Source organism: Panthera tigris, chromosome F2 (assembly GCF_018350195.1).
Source record: "Panthera tigris isolate Pti1 chromosome F2, P.tigris_Pti1_mat1.1, whole genome shotgun sequence".
NCBI lineage: Eukaryota > Metazoa > Chordata > Mammalia > Carnivora > Felidae > Panthera > Panthera tigris.
Window position 1 is genome coordinate 71,802,488 of NC_056676.1, and position 20,932 is coordinate 71,823,419.

A 20,932-nucleotide genomic window follows, 5' to 3' on the forward strand; every position below is an offset into this window, starting at 1 on the left:
AATTCTACCTTCACCTCCGTCCCAGTGGATTCTGACCCGGTTATTTCTGGGATCCCCAAGGGGGTCTCTTGCGGGCTTTAAACAGGCCCGTTTACTTGAGGCCTCTTGTGGCCGTCTTCTGCCCTTAAAGCCTCCCATCAGGTGCCAGGTCCTGCCACTGTTCCCACCACCAGGTACCAAAACAGAACCCCTGCCCATCCTGATGTCCCCCAGAGCCCCCAAAGTCACAGACTCCAGATGCAACTCTGATGGTGCCTTTGTCTCATCAAGCCTCTTCTGCCACAGAGGATAGTCACAAGGGATGCCTTCGAGAGGCTTCTGTCCCTCATTCTTCATTAGTCCCCCAAAAGCCAATTCTAAAGCGTCTTTAGAATTCTTTGCCATTTTCCATCTCCAGCACACCAACTAGGCACACAGTAGGACTGCCCTGCATCTAACCCGTTTCCCGTCCCCGTGCCCCCTACTCTGTCCAGATGATAAAGCTATGGCCCCACAGAGAAAGTTATTTAACCAGAGTGATAGCCTGAGGCTATTGAAGCCAGGAATAAATCAGTCTCCAGAGAGCCCTGGGAAATCATATAGGTGCCTTCGTGACATTCATCTCGAACTTCAAGGTATTTTTTTTTTAAGTCACTAAGAAAACATGTTTTGTGTTAAACCGCTCACCCAATCCTTCACTCTCCCTCACTTCAATCTTTTGTTCTTCCTTTCTGTTAGATACTAACTAGGTTTCAGTTAGAAAAAGACGGGTGAAATCCAGCAGTGACATTGCTAGAAACATGAAGCCTTTTTTTTTTTTAACTATAAGCTGAACAAGTTTTTCCCTGAGGGCAAATGCTAAAAAAACAAAAAACCAAAACAAAAAAAAAGATATGGAGGGGAACCTCCTATTCTCCTGAGACGGAGCACTGCTGTTCCTTTCCTACTGGATTTGTTACTTTCTCTGAATGTGGTGTCTGAGTCAGTCTTCTGGAAAAGTCATTACTCCTGTCTGTGCCTCTCTTTACTCCAGTGTAGAATAGGCTTTGATGGTGTCTCTAATGATTTCCAACTGGAAAGTGGTACCCGGTAAGCCAGGCGACAGATTCATTTTATCCATCCGTCCCTCCACTGACTCATGGACCCATCAAGGATTTACTGAGCATCACCAAGGTTCATGCACTCAACAAGTGTTTACTGAGCACCAATATCAAATCTCAGTGAACAAGAAAATAAAAGAGACAACAATCCCTGTCCCTGTGGAGCTTACACGAGAGTGGTGAAACATATGCATGGAAAATTGGTAAATTACATAATGTATCAGAGGGGATCGGGCCCATGAAGCAGAAAAAACCCAGCAGCTCAGGGTCAGGGAGCATCAGGAGGACGGGGACAGGGTGGAATCAAGGCTGCCATCTTTCTCTTTATTGTGGTAGAATATACATAACACAATTTACCGCTTAACCATTTTTTAAAGTTTATTTATGCACTTATTCATTAATTTTAAGTAATCTCTACCTCCAACGTGGGGCTCGAACTCACAACCCCAAGATCAAGAGTCGCGTGCTGAGCCAGCCAGGTGGCCCTCACTTTAACCCTTTTTAAGCGTCCAGTCCAGCAGCATTAAGTGTATTCACATCATTGTGCAGCTGTCCCCACCATGAATTTCCAGAACTTGTTCATCTTCCCAGCTTGAAACTCCGTCCCCACTGAACACTGACTTCCCCGTTCGCCCTGCCCCCAGGGCCCGGCAACCACCATTCGACTTTCTGTCTCTATCACTGTGACTCCTCTAGGTACTTCATGTAAGGACAATCCTGTAAAAATTATTCTTCCAAGGCTGGATTGTGTCACTTAACGTGATGTCCTCAGAATTCATCCATATTATGGCATGTGTTGGAATGTCATTCCTTCTTAAGGCTGAGCAATATTCTGTTGTATGGATAGACCACATTTTGTTTATCCCTCGTCAGCCAGCGGGCATTTGGGTCCCTTCCACCTTTTGGCTCTTCCGAATCAGGCTGCTGTGAACACGGGTGTGCAAATATATGCCCACTTGCGTTCCTGCTTTCAATTCTTTTGGGTACATACCCGGAAGTAGAAGTGAATCATATGGTAATTCTACACTCGACTTTTGGGGAACGGCTATGCTGTTTCCCCCAACAACTGCATCTTTTCACGTATTCCATCAGTAACACACAAGGATTCGTGTCTCCACATCCTACCAACACTTATTGTCTTGTGTTCTGTGTTTTTTCTTTTTGTAGACATTTTAATGGGTGTGATGTGGTATCTCCTTGTGGGGCTGATTTGCGTTTTTCTTTTTTTAAATTGTTTTTTAATGTTTATTTATTTTTGAGAGAGAGAGAGAGAGAGAGAGAGAGAGAGAGAGAGAGAGAGAATGAGAGGTCCTGAGTCAGGGAGGGGCAGAGAGACAGAAACACAGAACCCGAAGCAGTCTCCAGGCTCTGAGCTGTCAGCACAGACCCCGATGCAAGGCTCAAACTCATGAACTATGAGATCATGACTTGAGCTGAGTTCGGACACTCAACCAACTGAGCCACCCAGGCGCCCTGATTTGCATTTTTCTGGTGATTAGTGGTATCGAGCATCTTTTCACATGCATATTGCAAATCTTCTTTGGAGAAATATCTATTCAAGTCCTTTGCCCATTTTTAAATGGGCAAATTAAATTTGTTGTTGAGTTTTAGGAGTTCTTCGTGTATTGTGGATATTGATTCCATATCATATATGTAATTTGCAAATGTTCTTTCTCCTATTCTGTGGGAGGCTGTCATTTTAAGTGGGCTTCATAGAGAACGCATCACTTGGGCAAAGACTTGAAGGAGGTGCTGTTCGAAGGAAAGGGAATGACAGAATCTGAGAACATGCAGACTGGGGGATTGAAAAGAACCGAAAACAGGCCCCTAAAATCATTCTTAAATGATTATAGGGTTTGCCACTGCCTTAGGGATTCAGAATCAGGCACATATGGGGGCGGGTGTGTGTGTGTGTGTGTGTGTGTGTGTGTGTGTGATTGCAAGAATGGTGATTTTTCTCCCCTTGCTTCATTTGTTCCCAGAAGGCCCTCCTTGAGAGCGACATTCCGGGCTCTCGCTCATGTGACTGCTCGCCCCAAACTCTCCCTGGGCTGGACTGTCTCTAGGTCTAGAGGGGCAAAGTGTTAGCAAATCCTTTTGGCCAGGAGTATAACGCCATGACCTGCCATCAGTTTCATGGGTCGTAAAGATGGCTGTCTGCTCTCCATCTCTCTGTGTCCCACCTCCCTCCACTGGTTCTACAGTCAAGAGGAGAAGAAAAGGGTTATTATTTATGGACCGCCCCCCATCCCGAAGACCTCAGCAGCTGGTGTCAGTCATGAATGGAAGCTAGGCAAAGTGTCGTCATGCTATCCTTTCCCTGTACTGCCCACCTCACTTTTGGTTTTTCTCACATGCTTCATCCAACAGATGGTTCAACAAACCAGAATCCACTTCTGCCTTCTGTTGGCCACGGAGAAATGGAAGCAAATTAAGCTCTCTCCACTTGCCTAAGACAGGCCAGGCATCGTGCCTGGTGGTTTGCATGCCCTTATTCCGATCCTCATAAGAAGTACGTTTCATTATCCCCACACGAGGAAGCTGAAGTTCAGAGGTAAAGCTACTTGCTCGATGCCACAGAGGTGCTTCTCTCCAAAACACAGCCCTCTTCAGCATGCCCAAAGGAGTTTCCAGGGTTCCGAAAAGCTGCCTTAGGAACCACGGTGGGAAAGGCAAGGAGAAGGAGAGGGAGGCTGAGTTGTCAGGGTCCCAAGCCCACCTCACTTCAGCCTGAGCCACAGACCTTTTGATCCGTTTTGTATGACTTACTGTCTCATCTGTAGAAACTGTTAATATTCCCTCCTTTGAACAGTTTTATGCCATCAACGGAAGCTCACAATCCAATTCTTTATTCCTGACCAAGTGCCTTGAATCAGTGGTAGACTTTTATACTCAGTGGCATCGTGGGGTCAGGAGTAGGTTATTAGCATTACATGTGAACGTTTATTTGCAAACGTGTTTTTATGTTTAAATGACACAAAACATGAAGCTGTGAACCGCAGGCGGGACCCTAGGCCACCGACTCCTTTCCTATCTCAGCTCTCACTGTGCCCCAGAACTTTCCGTCTTGCCGCCCCTCATTGAAGCTCCTTGGCATGTGGCCCAGACCCTCAGAGCCATGGCTTGGGCTCCAGTCTCCTGTCCTGGAAGCATATGTACGGGGACATCTCACTGACTGAGTATGACATCACAGATTCATGGGTACCGGAACATCTTGTTCATTTCCCCCACCTTGTTTGAGAAGACATCCCAGGATGTGAATGAAGGACATCCTATGGAAGCTGAGAAAGGACATTGTTCTCTGCCCTAGGCCTGTTAGGTGAGGGCAAGAGGTCTGGGCTGGAATGATCGAACACCCCCAGGATCTTGCATGTGTAGGGAATGATACAGAGGGACAGGGATAGGAGGTAATATTCACACTGGGTGCAGGAGACTCAAAAGTCCATCACTGAGCATCTACGCAGTGAAGCCTGTGCCTACCTGACGGCCCAGCAATTCCTCTGGAATTGCGACATCTAAGAAAAATTAACGCCCACGTCCACCAAAAGACAGGTGCAAGCCATTATCACAGCAGCAGTGCTCATCATAATCAAAAACTAGAAACAATCCATAAAAAAATAGAATGAGCGAGACGTTTTGGTAAATTATACCAGAGAGTGTGATACTGCAGTGAAAACAAAGAAACTATGAACTATTATCACCGGCAACCACATGGAAACATCTCACAGATACAATGAGAGAGCGAGCGAGCGAGAGATGTTGGCAGTCCTGGTGGTTGCACTTGAACCAGACAATGATGACAGGCTCTTGGCAGTGTTCTCAGCTGCCCAGATTTCCGTGGTTCTGATGTTGGAGCCACATTCCCCGCCCCCAGCCTGCATGTGGATCCTTGAACCACCTGCTATCCTGCCAGTAAATTCCTTTTACATTCATGTGAGCTCTAGTCTCTTGCTTTGTTGGTGACCCAAGCCCTCTTCTAGCATGTAACCTAGAGCTGGAAAGTAGCAGCGAATAAAACAATAAATGTGATTGCACTTTGTCAATTATAAAGAACCAAGAGACGTGAAAGGCATTATTATTAATTTTAAAAAGGCAAAGGAAATGGGTGTTTGAAATGCTCAGTTGGTTTGAAACATTGAAATCATCTAAAACCATGCTTTACAAGGCTGCCTAATTGCAAAAAGCTATAAACCCTCTTGGGAAAACAACCATTAAAAAAAGCATGACATTTCAAAATGTGATACAAGTCAGGACCAACTAGCTCATGATGGTTATTGTAGCAGAATCGTTATTTTGGTTTAATGGGACACTTTAAAAATACAATTAGATCTTTCGACTCTGGAAGAATAAAAACACATAATGAAATGAAAATAGCAGGTATATCGGAAGATAATGTTACATAAGGAAATTATTTTGGTGAACTTTCTTTGAGTCAGGATGGTTCATAATTGTGTAAGTAGATACTTCAATTTAAACATGAAATGCAGTAAATTAGTCAAGTAACAAAAAAAGCATCTCTCTCTCTCTCTGGTATTTCTCAATGAAATACATTAACGATTAGTGTTTTCTCGAGTTGTGTAAGTTGATAGCCTGATGTCTGCACACATTTCCTCTTCGTTTGCAAAGTGAACGTTCAGGGTACTGGTTCTTTTACAGCAGATGACCTTTCCATGAGGTCTGGGTCTCCTGGAGACCTCATGTCCCATCATGGCCTTGGCTCCCTAGAGGCTCCTGAGTGGCCGCGTCAACAGTGCATTGTGGGAACTGCTCATGGAGTTGCTGGGATACATGGAAGGGCCTTTGCAGGGTACATTGGCTTCCGTGTCAGAATCTCAGACTGATGCGTTCTCTCTGGGACCAGAATGGGTCTTCTATTCCTTCCTCCTGCCATGTTTGTTTAGCTGTTCCGGTCAGGATCTGCGTTGGGCAGAGGTGGCTAATTAATTCGCTGGAGGTTAAACACCCAGGGGTAGTTCTACCATTCACACCTATACCGCCTCACCTGAGGCTCCCAACAACCCTAGTGCTAGATATTGGGTATTCAGCCCCTTTTTGCAAGCGAGAAATCTAGAGGGGGTTGGTCACGTGTCCAAGACCTGGAGGCTAGCGGCGAAAGCAGGATCAAACTCAGGTTCAGGACCAACCAGATGATTTGCGGGGCTTAGTGCAAAATGAAGATGTGGGACCTCTGTTTAAAAATTGTGAAGAAATTCGAGACGGTGACAGCAGAGTGTTAAACCAAGGGCAGGACCCTGCTGAGCGCCTGCGTTCATGTGACCGCGCAGCCTGCCCTGCTCGGGTTAGGTGGGTTCCAGACCCCAGCTCTTTCAAGAATGGCAGTGGGGTTTGAGAGGGGCGCCTCTCTTCCTTGCCAGAGTTCTAAGCTAACGGAGAGAACCGGAACTCTCAGGCCAATGGTGACAAAAACACCAACTTCGTTCTGGATGAAGCTGAGGCTGGAGATTGTGGCATATGTATGCAGCCAAAGTGGGTTGCCTACTTCTGGACCCAGACTGAGGGAGTTCTCCCCAGTGGCTCTAGGGAAGGGAAGCTCTCTCCTAGGGGAGACAGAGCCTTTACGGCTCAGCTGCTGGCATGGCCAGCGGCATAACGGAACCGGTTCTCCACAGACGGATGGATCCCAAGGAAGAAGAGAGAAGTCATTTTTAAGATGGTTGACCCACATATCCCAGTCACGTTCCCCAAACTCACTAGTTAAGGGACGTCACTTCTCCCCCCTTGGGAAGGAGTCATTGAGGGGGCAGCGAGAACTGAGGGGGCAGTAAGGGGGCAACAGGGGGTACTCTGTTAAGTCTTTACCTCTGAGTATAGTGGGCTCTTCTAGAATGGCTCTCCAAGGGGCGCCTGGGTGGCTCAGTCGGTTAAGCGTCCGACTTCAGCTCAGGTCACGATCTCACGGTCCGTGAGTTCGAGCCCCGCGTCGGGCTCTGGGCTGATGGCTCAGAGCCTGGAGCCTGCTTCTGATTCTGTGTCTCCCTCTCTCTCTCTGCCCCTCCCCTGTTCATGCTCTGTCTCTCTCTGTCTCAAAAATAAATAAACGTTAAAAAAAATTAAAAAAATAAAATGGCTCTCCAAGATCCCTAGGTTAAACCTGGAGTTTAACCCCTCGCCTGGAGTGGGGGCTGGACCCAGTGACCGGTGTCTAACAGAAGTGACTAGATGTCATTTCCATGGTTAGGTTACACATGATTGTGACTTCAGTCTTACTCTCTCCCCTTCTCACTTGATCATCAGTGGAGCCGGCTGCCATGTTATGAGCTGTTTGTGGACGGGTGATGTACCATTGGCAGCCTCGCCCAGTGGCCAGCAAGAAGCTGAGTCTCTCATTCTGACAGCCTCGGGGATCTGAAATCTATCAACAACCATGTGAGTGAGTTTGGAAGTAGACCCACCCTGGGGGAGACTGGAACTGGCAGGATGTGTGGGCCAGCCGTCTGAAAAATGGCTTCTCTCTTCTTCCTTGGGATCTGTCTGTGGAGAACCAGTTATCTCTCCTCGAGAGAGAGACTCCTCCTCCTTCACCCTTCCTCCTCTTCCCTTCTTATTTATGGTCTCATTGTGTTTCATGTAGATCAGAGGTTTGCAATGTTCGTTATTGAGCTAAGGTGTACTATTCACAAAGAAAGTGATCATGGGTCCAGCTGCTCTTTGAAACCCGGGTCCCCTCTTCTCTTCCACACAATGCCTCCTGGGCCTCAGGTGACCTCTGAGGCACCTCCGTGGGATGCATAGACTCTGTAGAACTTAGTTTGAAAAACGGGGACCAGGACTTGGTCAACAGTGTCATTATTGGTCTTTCTGATTAGACTATTGTCCCCCAATCTGTCTTCTCCCTTCCTGGGTGGTATGTTCCTGAAAAAAACAATTTGGCCCTTCTTAAAAACTGCCAAGACATCCCTGCTGCCATAAGATAAGAGCCCACCTCCTTCACGTTTACAGTCAAGGTGTTCCACAATCTAATCCAAACTGACCTGGCCACTCCAACCTGGAGAGAAGGGGAGGGAACCATGATGAATGTGGACACCAGCTGAGACACTTGTGAAAACACCCAGGTACTTACTGAAGTCTTGTACCAGCGGGTTGTTGTGGTCCTCATGATGTGCTTTGAAGTGCTGGGGTCCAGAGCCAACGGTCAAGAAAGAATTCTTGAGACACGTCCGGTGCAAAAAGGTGGTTTTATCAAACACAGGAGCCAGGACCCACGGGCAGAAAGAGCTGCCCTGGGATTGTGAGGCACCATAGATTACACACTTGGCGGGGGTTGGGGGGGGGCTGGGAGAGGTCAAGACGACATTTCCAAAAGGGTTTTCATGTAGAGAAGACTGACAGCATCTTGGAGGCCTAGCTATCATCAAGCGAAGGTTGTTTTTCCCTCTACCAAAGCGTTAACATTAAGATTAGGAGTTCCTGGAGGAGAGTCATTCTCTGCCTGTCTCCAGTATTTGTCAATGGGCTGCAGGTTATATAAGCAAATTTAATTTTATCTACATTTCCTTTTGCCTTCGTTCTCCACATCATTAAGGAGGTCATGTGGGCGAGCTCTAATCCCATATGACCGTGTCCTCAGAGGAGGAGCTTAGGACACAGACACCGAGGGAAGGCCGTGTGAGGACACAGGGAGAAGATGGCATCTGCAGGCCAAGGAGAGAGCCCTTGGATCAAAGCAAGCCTACTGATGCCTCGATCTCAGACTTCCCGCTTCCAAAGTTGTGAGGAAATAAACGTCTGTGACATAAGCCCACTCAGTCTGTGGTGCTTTGTTATGGCGGCCTGAGGAAACTCATACACTGGTGTCCACCCCAAAGAGCTGTTGTGTGCTTTAAAGGAGATAATGTGTGTAAAAGAACATTCGCTCAAATCGTCCACAAAAATTCAATGAGTGCCTGCTACGTATTGCTGTATCTGATGCACAAAAATACAAATGCAATGTTGGTGAATATTGCAATTATTAAGAAGAGACAAATCGGCAGGTGCATTTTGTCATATCTTTTTTTCTTAAAATTTTTTAATGTTTATTCATTTTTGAGAGAGAGAGAGAGAGAGAGTAGGGAAGGGGCAGAGACAGAGGGAGACACAAAATCTGAAGCAGGCTCCAGGCTCTGAGCTGTCAGCACAGCTTAACCGACTGAGCCACTCAGGTGCCTTCTTTTTTTTTTTTTTCTTTCCAAAATGGCAATTGCAGTGTCTCATTGTGGGCCTGATTCATAAAGGAGCAGGGGGATGATATGGTTTCATGCATAATTATAGGGCTCTCTTCCCTCTGTGACCTCATAGCCTTACTCCTCCCTCAAGAGGCCATAAATCTCGCTCAGCATGAGGTCATCTGGCTGCAGGGAAGTCCCCAAAGATCTTTCTGAAAACCTGATGCTAAATAACCGATGACACAGTGGCCAGCAAGTCCTCCACGATACACATCTGTTCCTTCCAGGTTTCCAGTGTGAGTCACACACCGGATTTCTTTACCCTGAGCTTGATGCCTGGCCCGGGCAGGGGGCTCCAAGGCCTGGGAGAAGGGACCCTTTGTGGTAGCACTAGCCCAGGGTTGCAAGTTTCTCTAAGGACCCATTCTGTGCTTGGGCCATGTCGCTCCACGACAGGGGCATTGGGCCCCCCCTAGAGACAGACATGGCCACCTATTCTAATCAGTGAAAAAAAAAAAAAAGACCCTCCGGTCCCAAGACTGATGCGTGCCCCCTAGACGAGCCATCTGAATTCACTCTCTTACACATCAATTCAAACAAATCGAATTCAGTGCCTATGAGGTGCTGGACGCAGTGCTGGCAGTGGAGTATAAAAATGAATTAGACAGACTTTGCCCTTGAGGACCTCACTGTCTAGTGGGTGAGATACACACACACACAATGATGATGCACCCTGACAAGAGTTATACAAGAGGTAGACATAAAGTGCGGTAGGAACACAAAAGAAGTGTGTGTGTGTGTGTGTGTGTGTGTGTGTGAGTTAAAGCTACAGATATTTCCAAGACACCATTGATTGCAAGTGCTTCTCTGATTTACTAATGGCTTTTGGGTACACAATCAGAAATGCCGCCACATTAAATGGCTAACATTGATTGTAAGATGCTGCTGAAATGTTAACCCTGTGAAAAGAATCCCGTTTGAACTCCTTCTCTGCTGGAGCCAGGATTCCTGCACCTGGGTGGGGACTCCGGACGTCTGCTCTCAGTATGGGGTGAGCAGAATTCGCTTAGGGGCCCAGTTTGGAGCTTAGAGAGAGCCAAAGGCAGGAGGGATCCTCTGGGCAGGCCCTGAAACGTAACCAGCCAATGCTGGAGAGAGACAAAGGTGGAGGAAACAATGACCCCAGCGCTCGTTCCAAGAATACAGCGCATGGTTGTAAGAAGTACTTTGACAATATGCATATGTGGGTGACCTCCAAAAAAGCCGCTCAGACTGCCAACTGCCCTCCAAGGAGACTGTGACTGAGTCAGTCGTGGGGCTTGGAGTTTGCAAGGGTGGGAGCCAAACTGCCGTGATAAACGGAGGACAGGCTGGACCAGCCACCAGCAGGCCTTCTTGCCAACCCACCCCTTTGCTGTAAATCGGTGCTGAATGGATACTTAAAGGACATCCCTTTAAGGGAGGTGAGCTGATTCGCCTGCCCAGAGGCCCTACTCTCTCTCTCTCCAGCTCTGGCTGAAAGGCAGCATTCCAAAGCAATGGCTGAAGGAGGCAGCTGGATGAAGTCTCAACCCAGAGGCTGGGCTCTGGGTAGAAAGTGGGGAAAAGTGGAGGCCAGTTGAGAATGGAGGGGGAGGGGCCCTGGAGCTGTTCCCCAGGCTCTGGAGCCTGCGGCAGGCTTTACAGGGAACCAGCCAGCACATCCCTGGGCTTGGAAGGAGGAGCTGTTCAGGGTGCTGAGGTTATTTAGATCACATCCATCTTCCGGTATGTGGGCTTTGCGGTTCCTTTATCCCCAGCTGGTAGACCGTCTTTTCTTCTCCCACCCCTTCTCCCTCTCTAAGTTACCACCTTTATCACGTGTGTGTGTGCATGTGCATGTGCGTGTGCGTGTGTGTGTGTGTGTGTGTGTGTGTAGGAACTGGGGATAAGGGGTGGAAAAGGAAGCTAAATATAGACCAGAAAGCTCACCCTGGTTCCCAGCATCCCGGAGACGGCTCTGAGTGGCACTGAGGGTCTTGGCTGATGGAGAGAACTTGACCATTGTAGCCAAGAGCACGCAATGTCTTGTATCTGCATCTTCACTCTGGAGCTGACCTTGTGGACCTTGGACAAGTTAAGCTCCGCAATTTCAGTCTCCTGGTCTTAATATCTATCTGTCTTGCGGGATTGTTGAAAGAATTAAATGAGATCATGCATTGTAGAGGGCAGTAAATGCTTAGTGAATAGTAGCTATCATTGTTGTCTTGTTATAATAATTATATTAATATATTCACACTGTGACTCATCGTTGGCCTTTTGGCTCACATCAAATCCTGAAATAACTACCCTAAGAAGTTAAAGGGCCCAAGATTCACGGATTTCCAATCAAAACAGTCTCTTTGCTGAAACCTGAGGTAAAGGGAAAAGGCTGAGGAGCCTCTGTTTTCTCGTTGAAAGATCTTGGGTAATTCATTTTTGACTTCTCTGGGGTCAGTTTCGCATGTAACGAATAAGGGCGGAGGTTTTCAGCCCTGGGAGTTTTGCTTGAAACAGAATAACTCATCCTAGAGGGTGGGGGTGTATACTGTGACCCCTTTCTCAGTAAAGGGATAGTTTGATGAGCGTACCTTATCACATAGGATTTCCACCTTGCTTCTCCTATCAAGGTCTGTTTCCCGGTGCCTATGACTGTTTCACAGTAGGTCCACTATGGCTATTTGCTGAGTAGATACATGAGATTAATCTATACATCCATGTCCCTATCCATTCAACGCGGCCCAGACAACATTCCTTAGCATGTGGATGCTTCCTGCGTCTGGCACCCTGCTCGGCCCCCCAGCCACTGCTCATGTTGAGTTTTTTCCCCTCCTGTGGAAACCAGGTTTTGCCAGCCTGGTTCCTCTAGACTGGGGGGGGAGGGTACAAACACGGGAGAATGGACAGAGAGAGGCAGAATCTCAAAGACATGGGCAGAGAAGGGGAACGGACTCTCGCTTAAAGTGGAAAGGAAACACAAAGCAGGCAGGCGAGCTAAACTGGTGTCTGTAACAAAGACTGGGAGAGGAGAGTGGAGCGGGAGGGGGGACGGGGTGTGAAGAGGGACAACCAGCTGCTAAGGCTGGCATTAGACATCATGCTCGTGTGTGTGTGTGTGTGTGTGTGTGTGTGTGCACGCGTGCACGGTGGGAAAGAAGGAGAGAGGGGTCGACAGTGACAGGTTCCAGAGCAGTCCCAGAGTATAAGAGAATGGGGTGGGGTGCGGTGGAAAGGAGTTTGGGAAGCGTCCCTGTGAATTACACATTGCACTCCTTCTGTGTTCTTCAAGATACTGGGGCAAAGAACACAATTCCCTCTTCATTATATTGCTTGCTGGACCACGGTCCTTCCGATCTAATGGCACCCAGAAACAAGCCACACGGGCCTCAGGATTTATTAGCCTCATACAGATAATGAGAACTCACCACATGCCAGGAGTTGGGTGAGGATTCAGGGATGCAGAAAAAAAATCATGAAACAGTCAAGCCCTTGAGGAGCGCACAACCTAGAGGGAACACCGGATTGTATACGTGCACACACACACACACACACACACACACACACACACACAGGTTCAAATGCTATGGTGGAGAATTGCACAAAGTGCTATGTGGAGAGTGGTGCTAATCAAGGAGGGCTTCACAGAGGAGGAGGCATTTGAGCCAGGCCTTGACGGAGAAGTTTACTACAGGGGGAAAGGGTCCAACTCCCTGTAGAGTTCACAGCTTAAAAAGAGATATAAATATGTATCTGTGTGTATAAATGTTAATATCATACGTAATACGGAATATGCTCCAACGAGCATATGAATAAGGTACGTTGGGAACACAGAAGAAGGAGGGTCTGAATCTGCCTCTGAGAGTCAAGGAGAATTCACAGGGGGGGTGATCCTTAATCTGGGTTTTGAGGGCTTCATAGGAGTCTTCCAGGCGAAGCTTAGAAGGACAGGCATCAGAGCCTGGGCAGAAGGAGCGTCGTGTGCAAAGACTTGGCAGTCCCAGCCCCCCCATCCTGTGGATGGGCTGCGTGGTGCTCCTGTAATTCATCCTGGCCTCCCCATGTTAACCGTCTGGATGAGAGCAGCCCAGCATCGATTGTCACGAAAAGCAGTGTTCTTGGCGATGGCCTCATCGAATTCCTCTTTGGTAATGAACAACGTCACGTAGTGCAGTTACCTTTCCGGGAGAGTAATACCACCCGAATTTGGCTCTGCACATCCACCCAGATAAAAGCTCAAGTATCTTTCAAAGAAAGGGGGTACTGAGGGCAGCTCTGAAATCCCGAAGCCTCCTCCAACTGGCGAGGGCAGGGGGACTGTGAGAAGGAGCCTAGCTATGACCTCGATCTGGTGCCAGCACTTACAAGCATTACCTAATACGTTTTTATGTTTCTCTGGTTTCAGATGCCTCTCTCCCAATTGCTCAGATAACTGCCGTTGTAAGAAGCTAGAGGAGCCAGAGGAGGCCGGGCTGGGTCAAAGAAGGTCTCTTAGGGAAGATGGAACTTGAGGGTGGCCCTGTAGCAAGGGGCGCATTTGGATTCATTGGTCAGGGAGGAGCAGGTGACTGACCTTGACTCAGCCTTGCTTCGGTCAATGGCGAAATGAGCGAAATGGGCAACGTGGACGTTGTCGTGAGACTTCAGGAGGGTTTCTGAGAATTAAATGAGACAATATGCCCCTGCTTTAGGCTGGGAGGTAGACAGTACCGGCCTGACTTTATAGTTGAGTGGGTCGAGGCCTGCCACATAGTAGGTGCTCAGTAAACAGTAGTAGACGTAGTCACCTTCACCATTGTCCTCCTCATCCCGGGCGTGTGGATGGAGAAGATACAGAGCACAGATCTAAGAGGTTTCTGACCGCTCTGTTCTCGGCTTTCCCCAGTCCCTAGAGTAGCACCTACACGTGGAGGGCAGTCAGCAGAGATTTGCTCGGTTAGTGGAATCCTAGCTCCTCCACTTACCCCTTCTGTGACTTTGGGCAAGCTGCTTTATGCCTGTGTGTCTCAGGTTCCTCATCTGCACCATGGGGATAATACCAAGACCCGTGTCATGAAATTGTTGAGAACAGAGTAGTACCTAAGTGCTCAATAAATGCTCCCTGTTTTTATTACTCCTCGGCAGTGGTACAGAGTATCTAATGGGAAATCCTTACGTCTTCTCTGTTACATGTTTATGGATTGGGGGGTGGTTTCCCATCCGCTGGCTGTTACAGCATCCTTCTCTCTGAAGACTACGGCCCGAGAGCGATATGTTGACCTCTTGCCAGGAAAAGAGAGATCCGCGTTGGGAAGGCTGGTGGTCTGGGCAGAGCACGGGCGGTGCGTGTAATGGTTAGGGACACTGGTTACGGGTGCTGTGAAAGTTGGCTGTGCCAATTGCTGTGTGGCCTTTGGCAAGGTACTTGACTCCTCTGAGCCTCAATCCTGCGGCTGCAAAACTGGGATTGCTAATGCCTTCATTTTACAACCTTGACACACATTGACTCACGAAATCGTGGGAGCAACGGACAGGTCCTGTGCTGAGCCTACTTTTGAATGAATGGCTTGCCCTCTGTAAGGTCCCCAGAGGTCAGCAGTCACTGACAGAGGTGATTTCATTGTACCATTGGCAGGTACCATTGTACCGTGCAGTTACCATCACATGGAGATTTGGGAGCTGCAGGTACGAGGTTGTTGGAGGAGCCCCCTTTGGGATTCTTGCCTCACCTCTCTCCACGTCGCTTTCCAGCTGGATTTGTTTTCTGCCAAGACTTTTTTTTAAGTTGTGCCTCCATAGAATAGAGGCTGACAAGATCTCCCAACAAGAAACAAACGATACTGCTTGCACGCCACACAAGGATACATTCAGGCCTTGGATGTGTGGCAAGGATATGGTTGGCTTTGGCAGAGGAGGCCCTGACTGGGGACAGGTGAGGTGAAATCACTACCCACTGACTTCAGCAATTCACTCCACCCAGCGTTCGTCGGGCACTCCTCCGATGTGCGCGGCACTGGGGTCGTACAGACTAAGACGTGGTTGCCGCTCTCAAGGAGCTCATGGTCTCGTGGGCGAGAGGCGCAGATACAACTCAAAGCCCTGAAGAACATAGCACGTGAAGGATGTTGAGCAGGAGGAGTTCCCTGAGTGACCATCAAGGTCAAGGAGGCAGGGGCTCTTCCTCTTCTTGGGAAGGGTGTTTCACCTTTCCTCCCACAGATTCCTCCCCTCCAGGGAGCTCCCAGCTTTACTTCACGGATCACTGCATTTCTGGTTTCCAGAGTTTCAGCTGTCAATAGGCTCAGGGGTGCCCGGGTGGCTCAATCAGTTAAGTGTCCGATTTCGGCTTAGGTCATGATCTCTCAGTGCAGGGGTTCGAGTCCCACATGGAGCTCTGCGTTGACAGTGGGGAGACTGCTTGGGATCCGCTCTCTCTCCCTCTGCCCACTCCTCTGCTCTCAAAATAAATACATAAACTTAAGAAAAAGATACAGGCTCATACATTCAGTGAACATTTATGAGGCCCTTGATTGGGCAGGCACATGGCAGGCGGGCAAGAGTGGGAAGGCCCTAGGAGACAGAGAGATGCTGGAGAAGGATGTTGTACTCACCCAAGGGGAGTGGACGAAGACCTCAACCAGGAAGACGATGCTGCCAATGGCGATGAGGGAGGGATTCAAGAGATCTGAGGGGGCAGAATCCATAGGCGCTGCTGACAGATTTGTGTAGTGAGGGACAAGGGGCTGAGACTGCGCTCAGGCTGGGCTGTCTGTGGTTGATGTTCAGTGCCCGTTGGTGCACGAGAATGGCTTCCCAGTGGGTAGGCACCGTTTCCACAGGGCGGCCTGGGTACCACCAGTAAAACCTGCCTTTAGAACGGCTGTGCTGATTTTAGGCGGCACGCTAATATGGAATTAACTAACCTGAAAACACAAAGTGGGAAAGGTCGCACTTTTCCCCCCTTCATTCCTTCTCGTAACAGTATGGAGAAAGTTTCGGTTTGGAGTTAGTTAGGTGTAATGCTTTTCTGACTCTTCCTAATCTTCTTGAGCAAAGAGTGAGGAAGACGGCAGGCCAAGAGCCTAAGCAGGCAATGGTATTTGGCTGGAATTCAGCAACGATGTTTTCGTTTTCATTGTACCCTTGTTTGTTGTTCTTACTTTTTACGTACGGCATATACTTTCCATTTTTCTATAGTAAGTTCTCTTTGCCAATAAACTTAAATTTAAAAAGTGAGTCAGTTTGAAGAAAAAAACCATTTAGCAGATATAGCAAAACATGTACAAGTGTTATTTGGATCAGAAGTGGAGGAAACACATCCCTACTCTCCCCTCCTCTGTATGCTGTGGTAGAGGGTCACTAGAGGTGAAAGTTCAAAGGACAAGAAGCATGGAGTATGGTATTAATAATAGCACTAGGCACCAAAGGCAGATTATCCCAACCTTAGCCCAAGGGGTTAGATGAACAACTGTTCCTAGCATATTTGGCCTCATTTTAGAAATTCTCATCTTATTTTTCATTCACATAAGCTAGTATTTCCATGTCCTCAGACTTATTTGGAGAGAGCAACTTATTCACACCAATTTCCAAGTAAAGAAGAGAAGGAGGGCAGAATTAGGGGACAGGAATGGACAGCTCATCGTGATTTATCGTGACATGGGGATTGACCTTGCTTGTATAATATTTTTCCTCCTGAAAAGCAATTTTACATATCATACTATATCATCCTAGTCTCTCAGCAATTGTGTTTGTTACTGAGGAGATGAGTATAAATGACTGACAATGGGTACATGACTTACACTCCACAACAGCAAAGGCACCAGGGGTCAGGCATGGTGAATATCATGTGCTGTATTAATATCTCATTCCAGAAGCATCCCTATGAGGTGGGGACTATTGCTATTACTATCATCATCATCTCTAATTTAGGGATGAAGAAATGATTTCATGTAACTTGGTCAAGGTCAAGGTCAAGATCACAGATCGAGGCCAGTCAAGATCCAGGATTTGAACCCAGGAAGTCTGGTGGAAGGCCCATGCACCGAACAACTCTGCTATCCCGGGTGGCAGTCGGGACTTTGACTCGTGTCCTATATTCTGTGGCTATACACATTTATTGAGCATCTACTTTGTGTCAGAACTCTGCTCGGCATGAGGGCTAGAAAGATAGCTAGCTAAGACTCAGCCCTTGCCACTGAGACCTCAGAATCTGGTCGGGAGGCAGAGAGACACAGACAACTCACATGACGAAGGCAGAAACAACATCAGTGAAGGCACAAAGGAGACGCATCGCTCTGGGAAGGTCTCACTGAGTGGGGGTGGCTGGAGTTAACCTTTGGTACGGAGTTGCCTGGTGGATGGACGTGGAAGGTGGTGGTACGTGGAGAGCATCCCCGGGCAGTAGAAGCCACAGGTGCAAACGGCTGAAAACCCAGATGCTATGTTTGGAACCCTGTGATGGGGTCTGGCAGGGCCATGCCCGTGGGCGTCAGGGGAAAGTGGCAATTGAGACTTCAGAGGTAAGCGGGTTGTGTTTACAACATCTGGTAAAACAGAAACATTCCCCAAATCCATCCCTGGCTAGGTCACAGTTGGTGAGATCTCCATGCATATATATTGAGAAAGCATTATGGAACGTTCTAGCAAAATGCAGACCAGCGAACACAGCCTCAAGGCTGCCGGTGGAAACCTGCAAGCCAGGAAACAGAGTCACAGCCCTTGAAACCTCTTTGACTCCACCTGAAATCAGTACCAAAAAGAGCCCCTCTTCTGCATTGCTTCCCTAGAGAGAGACCTGTGACATTTGTCATTTTTCCATCCCCCTGATGAGATCGTCGCGTTTAATTTCCACTTTCCCTGCATTCACTCTTCTTTGAAGAGAGTTAGTGCCAAAAAACCCAGATGCAGCCGTCCAATTATGCTGAACGCGGGGAGAAAATTACCATCAGAACGACCCGCCAGCGAAGCCCCGTGTTTACTCAATTCTACGGCCCTGCAATATTCATCTTTGGAAATCATATTCACATCAATTCCTAGTCATTTTGAATAGAGTGATGAGCGCGGCGCTTGGTATGCAGAGACACGGAATTCCAAATTATTCCTAGCTGTCCGTGACGACAGTCGACACCACTCATTCAGCCCTGACGGAGCACTGATGGAGCACTGAGTGTGCAACGCACTTCGCTAAGGGCCAGGAGAAGGCGGGGGTACCGAGATGCATTAGGCGTACCGCCAGATCAAGGAGCCTAAAAGGACTGGTAGGGGAGAGAAAAACTATAAATATCCGCAGCACAGGCAGACGGTGCTGAGGACCTTAGGAGAGGCAGAGAGCATGGCTTTGCCATTTAGAGAAAGACGATTATTTCCAGCTCAGGGAATCGTGAAGTCTTTGTGAACGATTCCACCTGAACTGACCCTCTCTGTCATTTGCTCAGCAAATATATCCTCGCTATGGGGACACGAACACGGGTGCTAGGGACTCACAAGGAATGCAGAATAAGGCAGACCAGGCTGCCCTCATGGAGTTGTTGTTTACTAAGTGGGAGGGGCCCAGATAACAGATACAGAGGAAACGGGTAATGAACAGGAAAACTGGGATGAAATGAGTACTAAAGGGAAGTCGAACAGGTCGACACAATCAATCACGCACGATGCCTAGGGCGGTTGGGTCTACTTTAAGTTACGTAATCAGCACAGGCCTGAAGAGAGAGGCAGCCTTGCAAGGGTTTGGAGGAACAGGCTTTGAGACAGAGGGAATTCTACGTGCAAAGGCCCTGAGGCAGGACTGAGTGTTGGGTGTGTAGCAGGTGTGGAGAGAAGGGACGTGGAAGGGCCTGAGGATGGGCAGATAAGCGGGCTAGGCAAGGGGTGTGGATTTTCCTACAAGTGCCATAGGACCGTGGGGCTGGGGGGGGGGAGTGGGGGTTGGCAGCACGATCGTATTTGGGAACCTATGAAGAGCCTCTTGTACAGAAACATACCGGGGGCCGTACCAAGCCCAGATCAAGGAGACCCTTGAATAAGTGCAGTCTGGCCTTTGCCCCCGGGAACCATAAGCATAAATGAATCTATTCTTTAGCTTCTGGAGGTCTCTGAGGCAAACAGCCACCTGCAAGTTACTTTGTCTCTGTAAGCGTGTCCTCTGCGGAACCGTTCAGTATTCCCAGGGCTTTTCATTCCCCGGCCTTCTCCTTTTCCCCCAAACCGGCGAGAGACGCCGTGGACGTACACCCGGAGCCCAGAGAGCATGTGTCAGCGGGAGCCTCCCCGTCCTTCCCCGGGAGCCCTGGGCACGTGCTTCTTGTCCCCTTCCCCTCCCCGCTGCCACGCACACACGCGAGCACACACTCACAAACATATTGTGGTACCATGTTCTGGGGGCCCTACACTTCCCCGCCGGTCCTGAGAAGAGTCAGGACTACGTGGACGGCCAAGTCCAGATAGATGCGCGTAGCCTCTCTTCTCCCTGGGAAGCTCTGTCGGTTTCCTTGCTGGAAAGCGGGCGGATCCCGGTTCCCTCCGGCTAATCACGTGGCTTCCCTCCGCTCTTTGGAGACAGAGGCTCTTTATTTTTCCCTTTTACACGCCGCCTTGTGGAGCGGAGGCCGTGTTTGCTCTGTGATAGAATGTGAGGTTGCCTTCTGTCGCAGACACCAGTGGATTCGCGGCTCAAGCAAGAGACGTGCTCCGCTCAGGTGTTAGCAGTTCAAGGCTGACGTGGCGCGGGGGTGCGGGCCGCTTCTCTCCCACGGCTCTGTCAGCCCTGGGCTGTTCCCGTCCACTTGCAGCCATGCTCACACTCAGGGGTGGCATGGAGGAAGGGACGGAGGGAGCAGGGCCACGACACCTCCCTTTAAAGTCCTCCCCTGGAAGTGGTTAGGCCATTACTTCCTGTACCACTGGCCATCTTGCTTCCTATTGGCCGGCACCTGGTCACGTGGCCACACGCGGCCAGGAGGCTGGGAAACGTAGCCCTACCGGGGAAGGAAAGGAGAATGGCGTTGGGGGATGGTTGGCGACGGTGCGAGCACCTAGAATGGGGTCTGGCACATCGTTAAGTATTCAACATCCATTTATGGAATGAATAGCTAAATGCCTTATCATATACTGTTCTCGGTCCCTCCCGCTGACTGTGAACAACTTGAAGGCAGGTATCTCTGCCACCCCAATGCCTAATCCAGTACTTAGTACATAGTAGGTGCTCGGTAAGTGCATACTGAATAAATGCATGAATGAATGCCCAAGATGCAGTATTTTATTCACTCTGCACATCCCTTCTTCTTCTTCTTCTTCTTCTTCTTCTTCTTCTTCTTCTAGTTTATTTATTTGAGATACAGAGAGAGTGAGCAGGTGAGGAGCAGAGAGAGAGGAAGAGAGAGAATGCCAAGCAGGCTCCAAGTTCTCAGCACAAAACCCGACGTGGGGGTCCATCTTACAAACCGCGAGATCACGACTTGAGCTGAAACCAAGAGTCGGATGCTTAACCGACGGAGCCACCCAGGGGGCCCTGCACATCCCTTCAGGATCTCCGTCCTACCACCAATGAACACTTCAAGGCTGGCGCCATCGACTTGTACTCTTCTTGGCCCCTCATCCTTGTGACCAACTTCTAATTGTGGCTTCAGCTCAATCAGCCTGGATGGAGCCCTCTCTGTGGAGAGTGCTAGCTCAACATGACATTTACAGACATGAGTGAGA

General features: G+C 48.8%; 1 pseudogene; it reads right to left on the bottom strand.

Moving 5' to 3' along the window:
• Positions 1-5,181: 5,181 nt before the first annotated feature.
• LOC102958038 overlaps positions 5,182-20,932 on the bottom strand; it is a 108,698-nt pseudogene continuing 92,947 nt past the window's right edge.